Here is a 331-nt window from a genome sequence, read left to right as displayed (position 1 = left end):
GGGGTGATTATTAAAGATGCGTGTTAGCAACTGGCTTATTTTATATAAGGGTGCCTTACATTATATATAAGCAAATATTTAAAATTAATATATCATATTTTTAAGGAAAAGGAATGTGGACATTTTCACGTATTCGTATTACAATTCTACGTCAAGGAAATTTGTAGCAAATCCACGATTATGTTATATGTTTAAATCTATTTCAGTTTGTTCTCATTCATCCATTTTTACGTTGTCCTTATTGACGGAAACTGATGTGCTGTATTTTTACACACGAAAAATTAGACACATGAATCAGCTTAAAATTAGCAACATATCCTCACTTTTGTTG

This window comes from Plasmodium inui (genome assembly GCF_000524495.1).
Source record: "Plasmodium inui San Antonio 1 unplaced genomic scaffold supercont1.20, whole genome shotgun sequence".
Classification (NCBI taxonomy): Eukaryota; Apicomplexa; class Aconoidasida; order Haemosporida; family Plasmodiidae; genus Plasmodium; species Plasmodium inui.
This window is presented reverse-complemented; position numbering follows the sequence as displayed.